Here is a 21,705-nt window from a genome sequence, read left to right as displayed (position 1 = left end):
GGTTGTAGTTCTTCAGTTCCCAATTCTGCGTGGGAAGCCATCTATGGGCCACACCAGACCAAAGCCTGTCCTTTTCAGAGTCCGATCACCACCTCCATCTCCTTCATGAGGCTTTAACACCCAGTGCCTTTCGTTGTTTCGCTTTTATCTGTATTGCAAGTGGGTTCATCATGAGGCTAATGGAGCATAAGCTTCAGGTACCCAGTCCCAGATTCCAGGAGGGGCCACGGTGACTGCATAACTTTGTTTTATTCTAAAGCTCTAGGCCTCTGACCCTAAAGCTTCGTGGCCTATAAAATTCTCATCAGTACGATTTCGTGGTTAAGAGCTAAAACTCTAGACATGAACGGCTTCTCACCTTTTACTATTTAAGTCATTTTAGGTAGGTCACATTGAGTTTCAGCCTTGGTGTCCTCAGTTGTAAGATAGGAATAATAGTACCTGTATTTTTAGGATTACGGTAAAACTTAAACAGTACTTAAACAGAGCTTCCTATATGAGAAACATTCATCCATGTTAGCTGTCATTATTATTGTCGTTATTGCCAGAACAAGACATAAGCTCCCTGAGAGCAGGATCTGGTACCCCAAAAGCCCATCACAGGCGCCCCCAAAATTCCTTCTGCTGAAGGAATACCTATTACAGCCAAAAATGCCTGCTGAAGGAATACCTTTTACAGCCAACTCCACTCTCCCCACCCTCTCTGCATGTCTAGCCAGAAATACAACTCTAATTACATTTCTGATGCAACACACATCGTTATCTCTTCAGCGAGATACTCGGGTAGCACCTTCTCAGTTTGAAAGCCTGCTTCAGTCTCGGCCCTTCCCTGGTGAGTCCTGCCACCCTGGTTATTTGTCTCCTGCCCAGCTCCTCTCTCCCGGGTCACCTGAGGACTGTTGGCCAGGCCACGGTCGGTCTAGAGACGCAGAACGAACGCGTTAATACTGTCGGCATTCTGCTTGGCACTTAATAGACGCTCAATAAACGATGGCTATGATTGTTACTGATATTTACAATTCCCAACCAGCCTTCCGTTCGCTCTCCGCCCCATCCCCCCGGAGCTAGGCCCGCATCGTTCGCCTTGTCGGGAGTGGGTCTCAGCTGGGGTCGGGGGACCCGAGGATCGACCCTCGCGTCTCCTCTCCACCAGCTCGGCGCGATTCCCGGGCAGGGCTGAGGCCGCGGGTCCCCCGGGGCCGCCCAGGCGGGCGGGAAGCCGGGAGGAGCTGCCGCCGACGCAGCCGCCGCCGCCGCCGCCGCAGGAGGCGGAGCGCTGCACCTGGCGGCGGCTGCTCAGCGCTCGGCCCTGAAACGGGTCCAGCCGGTAGCGAGCGGCGGAGGCCGGGCGGGAGGAGGAGGCAGGAGGGGAGAGAGAGAGGAGGTCGGGCCGGCCGGTGTGCTCGGCTCGCCGCTCCTGGTCTCCCCACCGGCTCGCATTCCCCCGCCGCAGCCCCGGAGGAGCCGGCTATCCGCCCGAGATGGTGCGCGCCGCCCCGACAGCCGCCGCCCGGGCGCCCAGAGCCGCCGCCCCGCGCCGGGGGGAGATGGTGCCCCGCGCCCCGCGCAGCTGAGCGCCGCCGCCGCCACCGCAGGTGAGTCGGGGCCCGGAGCGCCGGGGGCCGAGCCAAGGGCGGGGAGCCCCCCCTGCGGCGCGCACACCTGCTGTGCGGAGGGGGGGCGGCTGGCGAGGACGGGTCCAGAGCCCGGGCGTCGGGGCGAGGGGTGTCACCGCTCTCAGCCCCGATCACCCGCTGCTGTCTCCCTCCCCTTGGATTCCCCAGTCGTTTGTCATCTTTTGGGGTGCTAGGGCCGGCTATAGCCGGCACCCCGGCGCGGGCAGCACTTCCGCAAACGTAACTGGAGTCAGGAAAACAAAGGCGCTGCCCAAGGGAGCCCTCGCCCGGCGCCGGCAGCAGCCGGGGTGCGGGGTGAGGTTGGGCCCCAGTGTCCAGGCCCTTTTTGGCCCAGCCCCACTCGCGCCCTTGCCATAAACATCGTTGGCGAAAACCAGCACGCAGCCAGCGAACAGATAGATAGACGCTTGTATGGCTAGAGGAGGAAATTGACAGCGTCTGCTTCCCCCAGGTGAACAAATAGGGGGAAAAAACCCCAAAAAGCCCTCTTTCCCTTGCCTACTACCATCCTAGAAGAAATACACCACCTCTGTGCTTCTTTTTACTTCAACTTGGCCTAACGTGTCCCTAGAGCCATTTTGAGGTAACAGTAGGGGTTTCTAGGCCTTTGGGGTCCAGTTTATCTTCTACACAGCCCCCTACAAATTTAAGTAGGATGGTGAAAAATCCCAGATGCAACTTTCCCCTTCATTTATCCACCCCCACGTGAAGAGGCAGGTGGATTGATTACCCTTAAGGCCAGGACACGGTGTGGTTTCTCCTCTCCCACACACTCGCAACCAAGAAGGTTTCCTTTCATCCGAAAATATTCAGTAAACATTTGACAGAGCTACTGGAACAGATAAAACCATACCTGTCAGTAATAGGAATGAACCTTAGAGAGCTGAGGTTTTAATCCCAACTGGTGTCTAGATTATTTGTATGTCGTCAGACGGGTCACATCTTGAGCCTCCGTTTTCTCACCTGTCAAAGGAGATGGTTGAACAGTATAGTGGACAAGCTTCTCTCTAATTGTTCTAGAAGTTTAGGATTTTGTGGAAGTCTAACCTCTTCAAAAGTAAATGAATGCAAAAGGTGTGGTGGATGTCCGGTTGACCAAGGAGGTGATAAAAGCAGGCCCCTGGTGTCTGCAGGGCATTTCTTTCCCCGAGACGTGGCCACTGGTCTGCCACAGGTGTACGTGTGCATCATTGATGGCCTTGGCAAGTGAAAGGGGAGGCCAGGAGGCAGCTTCACTGGAAAGGTCAGCTTTTGACACTTGAAACTGCTGGGCATCAGCAGACATGAGAGGTATTTTCAGTGATTTTGTGGTACTCAGATGACTTGCGTTTGTCACAAGTTGTAAGCAAAACTTAGGATTGCTTTAAGGAGGAGGCTTGGAAATTGCTACTGAGCCCAGAGCAAGATACCCTGGGGGACTAGGAGGAGAAAGGATCATATTTCGATAATGCATTACAGCTACTAGGCATGTTTACAGTAATTTATTTCTAAGACATTTTCTGTGTCTGTATGAATAAAATCAATATAAAAACATGAAGCCAAACCAAAACACAAAGATAAACAAAATAGCAGGGTTTGTAGGTATTTGGTGATATGAGGTATCAGGTCACCAGGTCTAGAATATATAGTTTCTGGATTATTAACGGTAATAAGGCACTTTTTGAGCACTTAGAATGTTCAAGGCACCATCTTAAACACTTAAATTCTAAAACTCTGTAAGATAAATCTTTTCCCATTTTACAGATGATGAAAAGGAAGCTCAAATGGTTAAGAGACATACAAAAACCACAAAATCTGTAGGAGGTGGGGTTAAATTTGACCCTGTGTCTCTGCCTCCAAAGCCCAGGAAATTTCCACACGGTGTCCCTCCCTATTCAAGACCCAGAAGCCTCACCACCTACATGGGTGCCTTCCTTTGCTTCTTGCCTTTGAAAATTAATTTCATTTCAATATACATACATTACTATGTTAACATTTATCTGTGTAAGATAATCTACATACTTATAGTGCATATGTATTTATGCATGTACATTCACCCGTTTGTTTTCACCATTTGTATGTTGAAGGCAAGTGTAAAAATGATCATAACCAGATATGTTAGTATTAGACCGAGAGGTTTTTTGTTTTACTTCTTTTGCTATTCAGTAAATCTTGATTTAGCAGTCTCATTGTAGGGAAAGGAAGTGCACTACATGTAAATGTGTCTGTTAACTGCTTTGGCACATTATCTTAGGAAAAAAATCATGATATGGTAAGTGAAAAAAGGAAATTGCAGAAGATCTTTATATACAGACCTGCATACAAGCACACATATACCTTGTCTCTTCAGGTGGCTTCCTGAAGGAAGTGGGTTCAGATGATAAAGAGAGGAGGGCACTTTTCCTTTTTACCTTATAAAGTTATTTTGGGCTTACTAAACATTTTTTTTTTTTTTTTTTTTGCAACAGGCACTTGTTCTTTTATTATATAAACTAAATAGAGAAATAAAAAGAGTAGAATTGATTCACTTAATAACAGAAAATAAGGAAAAAAGTGAATGTGCCTAAACTCTGTAATATTAGAGGAGTGAAACATGGGACTCAGGATGTCAAAGAGGAAGGTGGTATTCTGGAATTTGCAGGTAGGGGAGCAAAGGGTGATGAATCTTGGATGACTAAGTTTTATCTTTTCTAATAATACCTATAGCATATTATATAGTATGCCCGATTTTCCTCCATAATAAGAATGCTTTGGTACACACACCCCAATTTTTAAAAATTTTATTTATTTTTTGGCTGTGCTGGGTCTTTGCTGCTTGCAGTTTTCTCTAGTTGCAGCGAGCGAGGGCTGCTGTCTAGTTGCAGTGCACAGGCTTCTCCCCGCAGCAGCTTCGCTTCGTGGGGAGCAGGGCTCTAGGGTACGCAGGCCCCAGAGGCAGTTCCCAGGCTCTAGAGCACAGGCTCAGTAGTTGTGGCTCGTGGGCTTAGTTGCTCTGTGGCATGTGGGATATTCCTGGACCAGGGATCAGACCCATGTCTCCTGCATTGGCAGGTAGATTCTTTACCACTGAGCCACCAGGGAAGCCCACACCCACCCCAGGTTATCTGCTGGAGAGGGTGGTAAGGATTTCTTCCTGCTCTTGCTAGTGGTGGCTATCTGTGGAAGCATAATTGGTCTTTATGTGGAAGGTAGGAGTGCGTGCATTGTGCGCTCAGTCGTGTCTGACTCTGCAACCCAGTGGACTCTAGCCTGCTAGGCTCCTCTGTCCATGGGATTTCCCCAGCAAGCATACTGGAGTGGGTTGCCATTTCCTCCTCCAGGGGATCTTCTCAACCCAGGGATCAAATTTGTGTCTCCTCCCTTGGCAAGCAAATTCTTTACCACTGAGCCACTTGGGAAGCCCAGAAGTTAGGAGTAGGAGATATAAATTTACCTGCTGTGTCATGTCTATGAAATGACTTCACAGGTGTAATTATTTTTAGTAACATAATTTCACGAGCAGGAAGCTATTATCAAGTTAATCTAATCTGATGCATACATATATATATATCCATACACATATAGTTTAGAAACATACATATGTGTATATATAGATAATCTTGTCTGATGGGTATATATACAATCCCACAATTTGGCTTAGTTTTATATAATACTAATAAAAAACACTGCTTAGAATTCTTAAAAATTAATACATTTCCCTGCTCAGACTTAGAAATCCAGAATCAAATGCATTCACGGTTTTCAGAATCAAGGAAACACGTTCTTCCTTGTGTTTTTTACATGAAGGAAAAGTGAATAAGATTGGTTCATTGTAAATGTAATAGGCAATCCTGAGAAAAGGGTAACTGTAAAATTATTTTGCATAGGAGATATTCTGACAATTTTAAGTGACATCCAACATTTCGTGTAGGGTTCTAATTCTGTTTTGGTCTGAGGGAAGTCTCAGTCTTTTGATTTAGGAAACTTTGTTGCTCAGTAGGTCCTCTTTAAACCCACAAATCAAGTGCAAAATCCTACCCTAGTGTAAAGCCAGTTTGGGTAAAACCTTTTCCCCAGAGCAAAATGAATGTGTTATTTTCCAGGACACAGCATTTTGGATTCTTGGGAAATGCAGACATATATATCTGCTGTGAATTCTGCATGGGGCAAAGAAAACATCCTAATGTCTCCATCCAGAACATTCCACTTGGATATGATTCTTCCACAGTTAATTACCCAACAGTAGCTGTCTGTGGCCATTATTATACTTTACTGGCATTTTGGAGGGTGAGAAGGCCCGTGTCAGCTTGATTTATTGTCCTAAATCCTGAATGACATGTTATCCAGTACTTAGCCCTATTGTTGGGTTTCAGTAACATTTGCTTTGTAGCTGGTTTTCCTTCTTTGTATTTATAAGATACTTATTTGCTACTTTGTATAATGGTATCATTTAAGTTAGTTGGCTGGGCACTTTTGAAAACTATGAGAGTCATTTGCTAAGGTAATGATTTATGGGCCCTCAGCCCAAATAGAAAACTAAACCAAACCAAATAAAAAATGTGGAACACCTAAGCTGTGAACCTGTATATTAATATATGTCTATATTATGCTATAGCTATTGCAACTCTGGTTGCTAGTCTGTGGCTTTAAATAGCATATGCGAACAGACACACATACACACCCCTACCTCAGCACCAACAAAAAATATCCCAAATGTTGTGTAATAAAAGTAGCTTTCATGACTTCGCGGGAGGTCCAGCGGTTATGACCATGTGCTTCTGCTGTAGTGGGTGCAGGTTCTGTTCTGGTCAGGAACTAGGATGCCACATGCCTTGAGGCCTGGCAAGAAAAAAAGAAAAAAGTGAAAGTAGCTTTCATCTGCCTTTATCCCTTTGTCCGTTACATTGAAGAGATGTTAAGGTTTGGAAATGTGAATGACTGGCCTGTATTACCATGGAACCTGGTGGTCCCGCTGAATATGAAGAATAGGAAAGGATGGGGGCAAAGATAGGAAGAATACTAGGCTCTTAGAAAAACCATATTCCAGAGATATAAAAGAAGATTGAGGAAAGCAGGGCTGAGACATCTTTTCTGACATTTGTCCTGGCCTGTGTTTGAGTAGGGGAGACAGATTCAGAGAATGTGCAGAAAACAGGGAAGTCCAAGTCTGAATGACTCTTTTCTCAACTGTGAATGAGGAAATGTTTTGATCTGAGACCAAGAGTGGAACTTGGGGGAGAGAAAGAGATGGGACGCCGTGAATCAGCGGTGGCCGAGAGAGCTCTGGTGTGGCTTTGCGGGGAATAAAAGAAGAACTGGAAAGAGGAACTGGTGTTGTCTCAACAAGTCTGATTTATGGATGAATTGTGTCCAGTGAAAGTGAGCAAAAAGCCTAGGCTGGCATCCTAGCCCCAAGTGGTTCCGTAGAGTGGGGCAGGTGCTCCTACCCCACTTTCCACATGGCCACCATGGAGTGAAGATTGGAGACGGGGCCAGCAGAGCTCAGGACTCCCAGAGGAGGAGGACTGCATCCCTGTGAGCCACATGCTCAATTCTTATAACTGCTCTGGGCATTTTTAGGGACAAGGTTAAGGTAGAATACCCTTGGCCCAAGGTAACCAAAGCCTTTCTCAGCAGAGCCAAGCCCAAAGCCCCCACACTAAACACTTAAAGCAGAACCATACAAAGTGACACACTAACTCTCTATGACTTTTACAGAAATGCACTGATCCAATCCAGCATAGCCCAGCTTCTGTAGCTATTGTGGCGTGCCTTCTTCTGCTTGAAAATGATTCCCGGGAAATTGTGTTTAATGAACAGATAGAACCCAAACTCACCTTTATGAGAGAGTTTGAATAAAAGAGTTTCAAAAGTGTAAAAATGATATCCATTTACCTTTTATTTCCTATAAATGAGGTTCCCCTATTTTGAAGATGTTTTATCTTTTAAGAGCACCTCAAAGCTCTTATAACTGGCCCTTTCAGTTGTTCCTGCAGGATCCCACACAGTGATAGGCAGACTTCAATTGAGCAAGTCCCAGTGACCTTTCCGGGACTGCAGGATCAAAGGTGTCCCAGTTATCACTCAGATGCTTTGTATTTCAAATGATTCCTTTTAAATATGTATTTTCAAAGTGATACTTGTTGGGAAAAAAAATTCAGTAAACTAAAAGAAAAAAAATTAAAGTAACTCCTAATTTTACTTTTAGAGTAACATTTTGCTATTATTTTCAAATCTTTTTCTAAAGTATATTTTGTATAAAGGACAAAATTTACAAATGTAAACTCTTACATACAGGTTTGTGTCTTGCTTTTTCTCCACTTAATGCTTTTTTTTTTTCATGAACATTTATCTATTAATTTTAAGTTCTGTTAAGTTCAGTTTTCCATCCTGTGGGTGTAAGTTTCTTTTTTTTCTCTTATGTTCAGATACATAATTCAACTGCTTCCATTGCTGATCACTGACTTTGTTTCAGTTCTCATCATTATGATAAACATCCATACACTTAAATCCTTGCCTTCTAGAAAGACTTTTCTTCTACTCTCAGTTAATGAGAGTGCCTATTAATATTTATCTTTACCAGCATTGAATATTTTCATTTTCAAAAGTATTAGTATGGTATGTTTATTGAAGTGCCTTATTTAATGGGCTAGGTAATAAATCTGAAAGAAACTGATAGCACTTGGTAGCTCTGAATTCAACAGAGTCCTAACAGCATAAAAAGCAAGACAAATTAGATTACATATGCTGGAATGTGCTTAGTATATAAAATTTTGTTTTAAACTATAGTGTAGTTAGAGGGTATAAGGAAAAGTCATTGGCGATAGCTACATGTCTATGGAAGAATGTATTTTAAACTGTGAGATCTATATTTTGATCTAGATTGTAAACTCATAAAAGACATGTTTGAGAAAGAAGCAACTATAAATTTTTGTTTAGAATGCCATGTCTTATGTATAGACTGTACACTCTTTAAGCCTCGTAACTTTCTCAGTGACTAATAATGCCGGAATAGCCAAGTAAGTCTTTTCTTGACTAAGCCAGTCTTTTATTGAATAAGCATTTATCAAGCACCCATTATAAATACAGCATTATTTTACACAACGGACACACGTGCTGATGTCCTAACCCAGTGTTATAGAACTAATACCTGGAGTTGTCTCTTTGTTTCTCAGTATAATTCTTATTTTTCCACAGTCTAATTTTCTTGTGTTTCTAGTATTTAGTATTTCCTGTATTTCTAGATTTTAGACTCATGGTCCTATAATAATTGTATTTGCTCAGGTCAGTCCTTTTCTGAACAGATTTGAAAAAAAAAAAATGTGTGTCTGTGTATATAAAACAAGCATTCACATAGGTTTAAAAATAAAAAACCTTTTAAAAGTCAAAAAGCATTTTAATAGAATTGAAATTCCTTTTATAATCATATATATTCTGTATAAATTGCTTCTGAAGTATACAGTGGTACTTTACAGAGAAGACTCTAAATAATTCAACTTTCATTATCAACCTTTTAAAAATTCTTTGTTTTATGCTTTGAAAAAATAATAAAAGAGAAACAAAAAGGTAAGATTTTTCTGTGTTAACTTCTTGGCAAAGAAACAAAGATTGTGTTTACAATCATTAAAATAGTAAATAATTTGATAATCGAGGCTCCCAGTATAACTGGGCTTGTGCTCGTGTTGACCAGGTTTCATACTTTCCTTTTCCTCTCCTCTTCTAATGCAGTACCTGTTCTATTACCTCCAAGGTGTTTGCAGACACCATGGTTCTCGGGCTCCGACTTGACGGTAATTGCCCTTGTAGGGGCCCCTGTCTGAGAAACCGCATAATGTCAGAAAGCTAATCGGAATTGCATAAACATTTATTAGAGAAGAAGATAATATGATGGTAGCATCAACATACATTTGGAAATGAGTGGAACATGTATGTATGATGCATTTATTCAGTGGTTTCTAAGATCACTGGCAGGAACGCCACAGTTTCATAGAACTGTTGCCCTGGAGGAAGCAAGTGGCTGGTGGCTCCATGCCCACTTCCGTGGCTCCTGGATGGAGGAGAGTGGATGGGGAACCTCTGAGTGGGCTTGTCTTTCATGACATGTTGCTTACATTACAGGTTGAAAAGTATTAAGAAAGAATTTCCCCTTGTTGGAAAAGACTCTGATGCTGGGAGGGATTGGGAGCAGGAGGAGAAGGGGACGACAAAGGATGAGATGGCTGGATGGCATCACTGACTCGATGGATGTGAGTCTTGGTGAACTCTGGGAGTTGGTGATGGACAGGGAGGCCTGGCGTGCTGCGATTCATGGGGTCACAAAGAGTCAGACACGACTGAGCGACTGAACTGAAAAGTTATGCACGTTGTAACTTTTAGCACTGTTGGTTCCATCATCTGAGTTCCACCACTATTTGTAATATTATTTCAGTGGGGAAAAGGTTTCTAAGCTTCAGCTATGGAAGTTCAGTGAATATTGGAAACCCAGCCTATTCAGGAGCTTGGTTATTCTAAACAGTTTCATTGATGCATCTGGCTATTGATCTTGGTTTAGAGAGAGATGACTCTGCACTGATTCTAATTTTTACAAACCTGTGACCCCCTTAAATCCTTATATTGTTTCTCTTCTTGACAAATAATGCAGGGCGTCACTAACAGCATGTCCAGTAAATTTCACTTCCTATTTTGAACACTTTGTGGAAAATTCTGAAAGAGATGGGAATACCAGACCACCTGATCTGCCTCTTGAGAAATTTGTATGCAGGTCAGGAAGCAACAGTTGGAACTGGACATGGAACAACAGACTGGTTCCAAATAGGAAAAGGAGTTTGTCAAGGCTGTATATTGTCACCCTGTTTATTTAACTTATATGCAGAGTACATCATGAGAAATGCTGGACTGGAAGAAACACAAGCTGGAATCAAGATTGCCAGGAGAAATATCAATAACCTCAGATATGCAGATGACACCACCCTTATGGCAGAAAGTGAAGAGGAACTCAAAAGCCTTTTGATGAAAGTGAAAGTGGAGAGTGAAAAAGTTGGCTTAAAGCTCAACATTCAGAAAATGAAGATCATGACATCCGGTCCCATCACTTCATGGGAAATAGATGGGGAAACAGTGGAAACAGTGTTAGACTTTATTTTTCTGGGCTCCAAAATCACTGCAGATGGTGACTGCAGCCATGAAATTAAAAGACGCTTACTCCTTGGGAGGAAAGTTATGACCAACCTAGATAACATATTCAAAAGCAGAGACATTACTTTGCCGACAAAGGTCCATCTAGTCAAGGCTATGGTTTTTCCAGTGGTCATGTATGGATGTGAGAGTTGGACTGTGAAGAAAGCTGAGCACCAAAGAATTGATGCTTTTGACCTGTGGTGTTGGAGAAGACTCTTGAGAGTCCCTTGGACTGCAAGGAGATCCAACCAGTCCATTCTGAAGGAGATCAGACCTGGGATTTCTTTGGAAGGAATGATGCTAAAGCTGAAACTCCAGTACTTTGGCCACCTCATGTGAAGAGTTGACTAATTGGAAAAGACTCTTATACTGGGAGGGATTGGGGGCAAGAGGAGAAGGGGATGACAGATGCTGCGATTCATGGGGTCGCAAAGAGTTGGACACGACTGAGCGACTGATCTGATCTGATCTGATTGGATTTTTTTGGTTTGGATAAATTCACAAGATAATAAAAAAAAATTTTAAACACTTTTTTTCCATGCTATACTATGAACCATTGCTTGTACCTCACACTGGGCTTGTTTTAAGACAGGAGGTTTATTTGAGAGAGAGAAGGAAATGAGGTTCTGGGCCTTGCTTCAAATTTATACTGTAACCTCTTGACACAATATTTAACCAAAAGCCTTAAAGGAATTAATAGAAATCTGTTTCTATGATAGCTGATAACGTCTGAGAATCTAAATTACAGTTTTTAAAATTGATATTTAAGTGTGTCTTTCACAAAGTAGAAGTGAAAATCCACTTGGCTTTAATCACTAAAACCTTATTTAAGGTTAAAGTCTATTCTGCCTCTCTTCTTCTTGAGATGAAAATAATTTGTTCTTTTCACCATCTTAGCAAGTGAAGGAAAATATGTTAGAGATAGTTTCATCTCCTTTCTTTCACATTTACTATGTTACAAATATAATTAAAATGTTCCTAAGGGGGCTGTATTTTAAATGGATAGTTATTTCTTGCCTGGTTTACTTAATTATTCTAGTTCATAATCCAACAATGTATCCTCTAATGAGCCTGTGCACCTCCTCCCCACTCCGCAGCTAGGCTGTAGTCATGGGAATGGTTATGGATGTAAATTCATGAGCAATGATGGATAAAATACTAGCTGGGTGCCGGGGTTCAAGGGTGGTGCCAGAGATTACCACGAGAACACTTGGGAAGAATGCTTTTGGAGTAATGGCAAAATAAGACCCAAAGTTGTAATGAAATATCATAGCCTGGAATAAGATCACAGCCACCACCACCGAATTTTCCTATGTTGCTTTTGAGTTAGAAAAATTGCTTTTTCATACATTATTTCATTTAAGCCCCAGAATCCCTCTGAGAGTTAGTTGACTTGGGTTTGTGTTTTCAGTCTCCATTTTATACTGAGGAAAGGGAGGCTGAAAGAGGCACTGCTATGTCAAAGCCAAGAGAGCAACTGGGACTTCTCTCTGCACTTCCTAAAATAAATGTCTGCCATTTTAAGCCTTAGTAAAACCTTTAGAATCTTGCCATCAGGTGTTTGTAAAAGATAACCAATATTTATTGAGAGCTTAAGAGTAAAGGTGGGGAAAGCAATGGCACCCCACTCCAGTACTCTTGCCTGGAAAATCCCATGGATGGAGAAGCCTGATAGGCTGCAGTCCATGGGGTCGCTAAGAGTCGGAGACAACTGAGCAACTTCCCTTTCACTTTTCACTTTCATGCATTGGAGAAGGCAGTGGCAACCCACTCCAGTGTTCTTGCCTGGAGAATCCCAGGGACGGGGGAGCCTGGTGGGCTGCCATCTATGGGGTTGCACAGAGTCGGACACGACTGAAGCGACTTAGCAGTAAGAGTAAAGGGCAATATACTAAGTCCTGAATTCTTCCCTCGAGATGTTTATGATCTAGTTGGGGCACACAGGAAATATCTATTAAAATAGCAGTAAAATCACCCCTAAATCATGCAACAGCTCAGGTGTGAGAGCAACCTCCAGAAGTTGAGGAAGGAGTCAGGAAAATACTGCCAGTTTATTTGATTTCCAGACATTGTAAAAGATCGCATTAGATTCATAAAGTTCTGCTACAATGGTTCCATCACAGGATATTAGTATTTGCAATTAGTGTTAAGTGCAGTTGTTGTTGTTTAGTCGCTTAATCATGTCTGACTCTTTGTGACCCCATAAACTGTAGCCCACCAGGCTCCTCTGTCCATGGGATTTCCCAGGTGAGAATACCGGAGTGGGGGGATCTTCATGACTCAGGGGTCAAACCCACATCTCCTGCATTGGCTGGCAGGTTTTTTACCATTGAGCCACAGTACAAGAAAAGATCAAATGTTAGGAAATCCTTAGTAGAGGTTGCAGTAGCAGAATGCTGCCGATCTGCTTTCCATACTGAACCTCTGACGATCATTGCAAAATACAGATGTGCTCATTCTGCCCTCCTCTTCTCTTTCGTGGCTCTCCATTATGCTCAAAATAAATAACATGCATACATTCTTACAGATTGGGCGCCGTGCTAAGAGTTCAACAGGCATCATCTTTTTTTTCATCCTCATGGCTACCCTAATGGAAAAATATCCATGTATTCCACATGTTGTAGATGAGGAAGAATAAGACTTGGAGAAGCTGGAAGCCTTCCCAAAGCTACAGAGCTTGACGGTAGCAGAGGGAGGCTCTCAGTCTCTGCCCGTCTCACTTCCCACTCAGGAACGCCTTGGCATCGTGCTCAGCCCCTCCCCTGTGCCTCCTCTGTGGGTGTCTCTTACTCATCCTTTAAGACTCCCACTCTGTTAAGACCCACCCCAGAGACTCCTGTGTTGCCCACACTTGCCCCTGCCCTTTGGCTCACCACTGGATTCAATAGCAGGGCAGCAGGTTCTTCACTGTTTGAATTGTTGCTCACCAAGCATGCATCCCATCTAATAGTTGATGCTAGATTTATATTTGTGGGGTTAAAAAAAAGAATGTCTTCATTGCTGTTGTTTAGTCACTAAGTTGTGTCCAATTCCTTTGCGATCCCGTGGAGTATAACCTACCAGGCTCCTCCCTGTCCTTAGGATTTCCTGAGAATACTGGAGTGGGTTGCCATTTCCTTTTCCAGGGGTCTTGCCAACCCAGGGAGCAAACCCGCATCTTCTGCATTGGCAGGCGGATTCTTTACCACTGAGCCACCAGGGAAGCCTTTTATCTTCATTATCAGTCCCTAATGTAGTATTTTGTATTCTGTCCATTCATCCCATAGCTTACTACTTGAGGCCTCCTGTAAGCTAGTACTGTCTGCTCGCCTCATCAGCCCCAGGGTTAACCTTGTAAGGAAGTCTTGCTGTCTTTTCTTTCCCTCATCCCGGAGTAGTTTTCTCATCCTCTTTGCCTAAAGCCTAACCCTGCACATCTGTCAAGGGTCAGGTTAAGTCCCTCATCCTCTTGACAGCTCCCATCTGGAATCTGGGCTCTCTTCTCTGAACTCTGGAAGCACCCCTGTTGTCAGTAACATTTTTTGATTTTGCAGTGTTCTGTGGCTTCTGTTATTCTTCTGACTTGTCATTTAAACCTTCCTTGTGCTTTGGGCTCACCTGTTAACTATGAAGTCTTTGAGACCCAAGACCAGGTCTTTGGCTCCCTGTCTAGTAGCTGCCCTGCGTGTCAAGAGGCAGTGGCTGCTAAGAGAAGAGACTTCGCAATTTGAATCCCAGATCTGCCACTTATTCCCTTGGGGTAATTGTTTACCTTCTTTCTTTCTCAATTTCCTCATCTGAAACGTGGGGGAAGTAATCATATTGCCCCAGAGAACTGTTGTGAGGAATAATGAGTTAGTCCATTTTAAGCCCACAGCAAGTGCTGTTTAAGTGTTGTGTTTTATTTAGTAATAATAGTGAGAATAATATAGCCCACTAAGCTCCTATTAAAATACAAAAGCATTGTCTAAAGTGGGCAGCCGCAGGCTATGAATTAACCACCACATGGATCAGTTTGTCCCCTAGCAGACGCATTTTGCTACAAGCTTGGGAAAGGTCCACCATGAATAACAAGAAATGGCAGGTTCTGGGTTCTGGGAAGGGTTGTGGGGAGTCTGTGGGTAGCACTGAGCACCTGCAGGGCTCCAGTTGGACCCTGGAGAATCAGACAGGGTTGACAAGACTAGAACTGCTTCGGTTCTTTCACAATTTCATGCAGCCATAAAGGAGTCATGTCAAAATGCTCGCAGAGGAAAAGGCAGATTCCACAACAGGCATTCACCTTTGCGTACCTTAGTGGCCCCGCAGCATGTGGGACTGTTATAAAACCGACCTTATATTTCTTTTTCATGACGTTGGCTCAGTGTGTAGCAGATGCTAAAGCAGTCCTTATTGAAAAAAAGGTCTGTTGGAATTGACATTGAGTGCTGTGCCTTTAAGGAAAACTCTATTCTGGAAAACACTGGGGGTTGAACTGAACGGTTCACAGTGCACTGTGTGAATACCAGGATGCTAAGGCTCCCTGGTGGCTCAGACAGTAAAAGCGTCTGCCTCCAGTGTGGGAGGCCCGGGTTCGATCCCTGGGTTGAGAAGATCCCCTGGAGAAGGAAATGGCAACCCACTCCAGTACTGCTAACTGCTGCACTGCTGCTGCTAAGTCGCTTCAGTCGTGTCGGACTCTGTGCGACCCCAGAGACAGCCCACCCATCCCTGGGATTCTCCAGGCAAGAACACTGGAGTGGGTTGCCATTTCCTTCTCCAATGCATGAAAGTGAAAAGTGAAAGTGAAGTCGCTCAGTGGTGTCCAGACTCTAGCGACCCCATGGACTGCAGCCTACCAGGCTCCTCCAGTCCATGGGATTTTCCAGGCAGGAGTACTGGAGTGGGGTGCCATTGCCTTCTCCACACTCCAGTACTCTTGCCTGGAAAATTCCATGGACGGAAGAGCCTGGTGGGCTGCAGTCCATGGGGTCGTAAAGAGTCGGACACGACTGAGCAACTTCACTTAAGGCTCATTTACAGCGGTTTTTCCATGTCTGTGTTGGGAATAAATTGCAGCCATAGTTAAAGTTCTGCTCTATGATCTGAGTTGCTCAGAAGCCTAGTGAGTGGCCCATAAGAGCTGACAGGGTAGCTCTTTCCCCATCTGCAGCCTCAGTTCTGGTCTCTGGGCAGCAGTGCGTTAAGAGAGCAATGTTGCCAGGAGGGAATGTCTCCTTCTGGGTAAGCCAAGGGTTGTTTCCTCTCCGACACCGATGTTATGTCACTGCTGCAGTAAAGCACACATCATCATAGTGTGTTGGTAGATCTGACCTTTGGCATTTGTTGTTCCAAGTAATATATTCAGGTTTAAGATATTTTTCTTCAAAAGTTGAATCTGCTTCCATACTCATCTACTTGTGGGTAACTCAATATATGTTTTAGCAGTTTGAATTTAAATATTTAATGAAGAAAGCTATCAATTTTAACAAGAATGATTTCATCACCTCTCATCAATAATTCAGAAATACCTGCTATTTTTTAATGACTTGGTGTAGATACTAGTTGAATGCCTTTCCAGGTTTTCACAGTAATGATGTTGATTAAGATCATTAGAGAGTGCCAGGTGAGAAAATTTTTCTGATTTTCTGAAAAACAAAAGCCACCCCCCCTGCCCTCTTCATCCAAGTAGGATTAACTGCAAACCTATCGGAGAAGGCAATGGCACCCAACTCCAATACTCTTGCCTGGAAAATCCCATGGATGGAGGAGCCTGGTAGGCTGCAGTCCATGGGGTCGATAAGAGTCAGGACACGACTGAGCAACTTCACTTTCACTTTTCACTTTCATGCATTGGAGAAGGAAATGGGAACCCACTCCAGTGTTCTTGCCTAGAGAACCCCAGGGACTTCGGGGCCTGGTGGGCTGCCGTCTATGGGGTCGCACAGAGTCGGACACGACTGAAGTGACTTAGCAGCAGCAGCAGCAGCAAACCTATATAAAGATTTTCCAGAGAAGTTCATCAATTTGTTTCTGCTTATAATTTAAAATGTTCCAAGTAGGATTAACTGCAAACCTATAATAAAGATTTTCCAGAGAAGTTCATAGATTTGTTTCTGCTTATAATTTAAAATGTCTTCTCTCTTTTTAAAAGTTTGTTTTAAAAAATCTTTAAGATTCAGAAGTTTAAAACAAAATATTAGCTTAATGGGTTCAAGTTGATGGACTGTTAAATAAACAAAATCTCTCCTAGGTTTGCAAACAGAGTAAGTACTTCATCCAACATATAAATATTCTTACTATTCCCTATACTTATTCTGTCGATCCTTATGGCAAATTAAATGTAATCTAAGTCAGCCAAAGCATGTCCTGCTTTGGGACCCGTTTTAATTTTATTAAAACACAGAGGTTTTGGTGGAGTTCATTTGTTTCTTTTTTGTTCCTGATCTTTTAATTACACAGATGGCTATCAGTTAGGTTCAGATGCTCAGTCTTGTCCAACTCTTTGCTACCCCATGGACTGCAGCATGCCAGGCCTCCCTGTCCATCACCAACTCCCGGGCTTACTCAAACTCATGTCCATTGAGTTGGTGATACCATCCAACCAGCTCATCCTCTGTTGTCCCCTTCTCCTCCCACCTTCAATCTTTCCCAGCATCAGGGTCTTTTTCAATTAGTCAGTTCTTTGCATCAGGTGGCCAAAGTATTGGAGTTTCAGCTTCATCATCAGTCCTTCCAAGGAATATTCAGGACTGATATTCTTTAGGATGGACGGGTTGGACTTTAGGATGGACTCCTTGCAGTCCAAGGGACTCTCAAGAGTCTTCTCCAACACCACAGTTCAAAAGCATCACTTCAGGGCTCAGCTTTCTTTATAGTCCAACTCTCAAATGCATACATGACTACTGGAAAAACCATAGCTTTGACTAGATGAACCTTTGTTGGCAAAGTAATATCTCTGCTTTTTAATATGCTGTTGGTCATAAGTTTCCTTCCAAGTAGCAAGCGTCTTTTCATTTCATGGCTGCAGTCACCATCTGAAGTGATTTTGGAGCCCAAGAAAATAAAGTCTCTCACTGTTTCCATTGTTCCCCCATCTGTTTGCCATGAAGTGATGGGACCAGATGCCGTGATCTTAGTTTCCTGAATCTTGAGTTTTAAGCCAACTTTTTCACTCTCCTCTTTCACTTTCATCAAGAGGCTCTTTAGTTCTTCTTCACTTTCTGCCATAAGGGTGGTGTCATCTGCATATCTGAGGTTATTGATATTTCTCCCTGCAATCTTGATTCCAGCTTGTGCTTCATCCAGCCCAGCATTTCTCATGATGTACTCTGCATATAAGTTAAATAAGCAGGGTGACAATATACAGCCTTGACCTACTCCTTTCCCGATTTGGAACCAGTTTGGAACCAGTCTACAGATGGCTATAGTTATACTTTATTTTGCTTCTGTATTCACAATGTGGATTATCTCAGTTCCTTTTCTTCAGTATCTAAGGATGACCTGAAAATTTTAGTGTCTAAACACTAATATCCTGAGTTGAAACAAAAAGTTTTTGTTTGTATTTTTAGATTTGAAATTCATATAAAAAAGTTACTGAATGTGACATTCATATAACTGGTACTGAATGTCATATTACATGAACATTTTCTTCACTACTTTGCATTGGTTGATACTATGAGAACTACTTAACACCTGGACTCATGTACCAAGAGAAACCTTTCATAACCTTATGATAATCAAAAATCATTTGAATTTGATGGAGAGGAAAGAATGGTTTAGGGGAAAGTCACTCATCAAGGTTTAAATCAACCTCCTAATGTAAGATATTTTGCAACTTTGAATTACTATTTGGGCATTAGTTCTTCATCATCCCTTGAACAATTTAGAAATTATGCTTTTTAAAGGCAACTTTATGTCCTTCTCTGACCCACTTGTTATAGAATCAGCAGTTGATTTATGGAGAATAATTAAATAAAGGCCACCTGGCTAGAATTCATGCAGTTAGAATTTGATCTGTACAAATCTGAAAACTCTTTTTAGTCTGTGATGGAAGGATACTAGTAACTGCTTTTGATTATTATCTTTCAAAAAAACATAGCTCTTACAACTGCATAATTATTTTTTAGCTTTGATTTTTATTTTTAAAATGAGTTATGTATATACAAAGCTTTTTTAAAAAACTGAGCAAGTTTGCAAGGCTTTTTTTTTTTTTTAATTAGACTTTTTACACCATCTTGCCTCATTTCTTCTCTCAGAGGCAAATATTAATACATTTTCTGCTTTTAAGGGGAGAAGGCAAAGGCACCCCACTCCAGTACTCTTGCCTGGAAAATCCCATGGGTGGAGGAGCCTGGTAGGCTGCTGTCCATGGGGTTGCTAAAAGTCAGACGTGACTGAACAGCTTCACTTTCACTTTCTGCTTTTAAGGTGATTATTCTGATATTTACCAGTGTGTTTTGAAATAAAAAGCTGGTATTCTAAGTTCGTGGTTTTTAAATGAAGGCATTATCTATTGTTTTCCCACAGTGGAAGATACAGAGCTAAGTGTCCATCCTGCCTCGGCTCTCCATGCGCATTCAGCCTTCTCATTTCCCTGTTTTCTTCATATAGGTACGTGGCAATTTTGAATAGTTTACTACTCACTGCTTACATCACTGTGACCATGTAGCTGAGACATGTATGAATAGTGAAGTATGATTATTTGTCTTTTCCTGTGCAACTTTTTGTTTTCTTATAGGGTTTTATTTACTTTTCTCTACACTTACCAGTAATTAATCCCTAAACTCTCAGCAATGGTCTGACCTTAGGACATTCAGAGGTACTGGTATCCTGGCGATGTCACTTTGCTGACAAAGCATCTGCTTGGTGCCTACAGACCTGCCCCAGTGACACCTGCCCTTTGCGCCAGCCTAGGACCTCTAGCCACCAGCACACCATCTTTCCTTTGCCTCTCTCCTGTGTTAGTTCTCTTACTTTCTAAATTCCATGTCTTACTCTCTCTTGTGTTATTCCCTTGTTTTGGCGGTGCTCAACCTAAGAAAGGATATACGAGAGGTGCATTTGTTTTTTGAGAAATTCGTATGTAAAGTGTCTTTTTCCCCCTATAAACTTGAGTGATAATTTGGTTGGGAATAGCTTCCAGGGTTATTGCTGGGACTCCTGAAGCCATTCTGGTTCCTGGTCCTTAGTATGTGACACATTTTATCCTCTAAGAGTTTGTAGGACTATCCGATTGTTCTCAAGTTCTGAGAGCTTGCTCATGTGCTTTGGCTTGGGTCTGCTTTATCCACGATGTCAAGTACTCCATGGTCATTTCAGACAGCTCATATATTTCAGTTCTGAGAAATTTTCTTGAATTAAAGAATTCCCATCTCTTCATTTTCTCTGTTTTGTCTCAGAGTTGCAGTTTTTTAGATACCTGTCTTTCTGGGTGATCCTATAATTGTCTTTTCTCTTGTACTTTCATCTCTTTTCTTTTTATATTTTAAGTCTTTAAGTTCATTTTTGTTTCTGTGCTTCACTTTATTTTTTTAATTTTATTTTTAATTGGAGGATAATTGCTTTACAATGTTGTGCTGGTTCTGCCATACAAAAATGTGAATTAGCCTTGAGTATATGTGTGTGTATGTATGTATATATATCCCCTCCCTCTTGAACCCCCTTCCCACCCCACCCCACCCCAAGTTAATTTTCTGTTGAAAAATAATATAGTTCACTGACTTCTTACAAAGTGAACACTTCCATTTAATAAAAGATCCAGATTAAAAAAGAAAACAATTATCAGGACCCCAGACCTTCTTCTAGCTACTACCTCACCCCAGGGTAACTGCTATCTTGAGTTTTTAAAATTAACCTGTTTTATTCTGAGATAATTGTAGATTCACATACAATTATAGGAAATAATACAGAGAGAGCCCATTGATCCAGTACCCACTTTTCCCCAGTGGTAACATCTTGCAAAACCATTAGGAGAACAGCTGACATTGATACAGTCGAGATGCAGAGCACTTTCAGGGCACCAGAGCCCTCCTGTCACACTTTTGCAGCCATCTCCTCCCCCTCCCACACCACTCCTGGTGAGCCCCGGCAGTCTCTCTTGTGTTCTCCACACCAGTACTTCTGTTACTCCTAGGATGGTCTGTGAATGGAATCATGGAGTACATCATCTTTTGAGATTGGCTTTTTTCTCTCTTTTTAATTCTCTGGAGATTTATTCAGGTTACTGTGTCAGTCATTTATTCCCTTTTATTGCTGAACAGTTTTCAGTGGTATTGAGGTGCCACGGTTTGTTTAACCATTCATCCGCAATGGACACCTACGCTGTTTCCAGGTTTTGGCTATTACAATAAAGCTGCTTTATTTGTGAACAGGTGTTTGTGTGAAAATAAGCTTTCACTTTTCTGGGATAAATGCCCAAAAGTGAAATTGCTGGGTCACTAGTCACTGTTTAAATTTATAAGAAATTGCCAAACTGCTTTGCAGAGTGGCTGTACCATTTAACATCCCTAACAGCAATGTATGAATGATCTAATTTCTCTTTATTGATGTTAGAATTTGGTGTTGTTACTATTTTTTATTTTATCCATTCTTATAGATACGTAGTGGTATATCATGTTTTTAACTTATGTCCTAATGGTTAGTGACAATGAACATTTTTTCACAAGTTTATTTGCATCTGTATATCCTATATATTCTCTTTGATGAAATGTCTCTTCATGTCTTGTCTGTTTTTTAATTGGATTGTTTGGTATATTTTCTGTTGAGTTTTGAGAATTCTTTACATATTCTAGATACTACTAGCCCTTTGTTGAATATGTGGCTTGCAAATATTTTCTCCCAGTCTACAGCTTGTCTTGTCTTGTCTTTTTTGGCTGTGATGAGTCTTCGTGTGGTGTATGGGCTTAGCTGCCCCTCAGCATATGGAATCTTCCTGGACCAGGGATTGAAACCACTTTTCCGGCACTGGAAGGCA

General features: G+C 42.4%; 1 protein-coding gene across 3 annotated transcripts in view; it reads left to right on the top strand.

Annotated features, from left to right (window-relative positions):
- Positions 1 to 1,275: 1,275 nt before the first annotated feature.
- The window catches only part of MFSD6 (major facilitator superfamily domain containing 6), an 89,177-nt gene continuing 68,747 nt past the window's right edge, over positions 1,276 to 21,705 (top strand). Inside the window, exons 1-2 of one of the 3 annotated variants that reach the window (XM_070802152.1) lie at positions 1,276 to 1,595; positions 19,260 to 19,343. The gene's annotated coding sequence lies outside the window, so the exon portion shown is untranslated. The remainder of the gene's footprint in view (positions 1,596 to 19,259; positions 19,344 to 21,705) is intronic. The other 2 variants (XM_070802150.1, XM_070802151.1) reach the window with 2 other exon arrangements.

The sequence above is a fragment of the Bos indicus genome, chromosome 2 (genome assembly GCF_029378745.1).
Source record: "Bos indicus isolate NIAB-ARS_2022 breed Sahiwal x Tharparkar chromosome 2, NIAB-ARS_B.indTharparkar_mat_pri_1.0, whole genome shotgun sequence".
NCBI classification, from domain to species: domain Eukaryota; kingdom Metazoa; phylum Chordata; class Mammalia; order Artiodactyla; family Bovidae; genus Bos; species Bos indicus.
The sequence above is the reverse complement of the archived record's forward strand: the minus strand, read 5'-3'. Positions and strand labels throughout refer to the sequence as shown.